Below are 754 nucleotides of genomic sequence, written 5' to 3' on the forward strand. Positions count from 1 at the left end.
AAATCTCATATTCCAGCTGAAAATGCTCCAATAAGAAAACAGTGTCCTAAAAGGACGATATAAGAGTCTATGGCACGCTAAAGATGTGATAGACCATTTTGGTTCCAAAGAGTCCTCGAAAAGGAGCAAAAATATAAATAGAGGATGAATCTCATGATGAGACCGTTGATATGGTTAATATAATAGTCAGGTACCTGGATAAATTATTGATGATGATAAAGAGATCTCGATTAACCATATCAGTACGGGTAAAAAAATGGAACCAAAGAGAAAAAAGATTGTCGACAATAAATGAAAAAGCGCTATATAAATAAGGATTATGAATCTACCTCTATGTATGAGGGTAGAGTGAATTGATTGGCCATTAATTCGATATAAAGCTCGTTAGAAAAACGAGAGATTTTTGGACCAAAAGTCCAAGGTATATATTTCTCCAGAGAATGAAATGAAAGATGACCTTGAGGTATGAAAAACGGCTTGTTCCGAGGTCACTGGAGAAAATTTAAAATATATGCAATATATTGATATGTCTGGCTGGACACAAAATATTTGAGTTGCTTCTAGTTATTTAGTAGTCCCTGGAGAGTTAAAGATGCTCTCGGGAATGTATAAAACTCTGGAAGAGTTAGAACAACCCGTATATAAGGTATGTTTACCCAGTAACTGGTGATATGTTTATGGCACAGTTCGCCGATTGCCATTTAATGAGGATGAATTTCCAGCGTTAGGGGGAGGAATTAGAAAAATTCCTAAA

This window comes from Brassica oleracea, chromosome C2, assembly GCF_000695525.1.
Source record: "Brassica oleracea var. oleracea cultivar TO1000 chromosome C2, BOL, whole genome shotgun sequence".
NCBI classification, from domain to species: Eukaryota; Viridiplantae; Streptophyta; class Magnoliopsida; order Brassicales; family Brassicaceae; genus Brassica; species Brassica oleracea.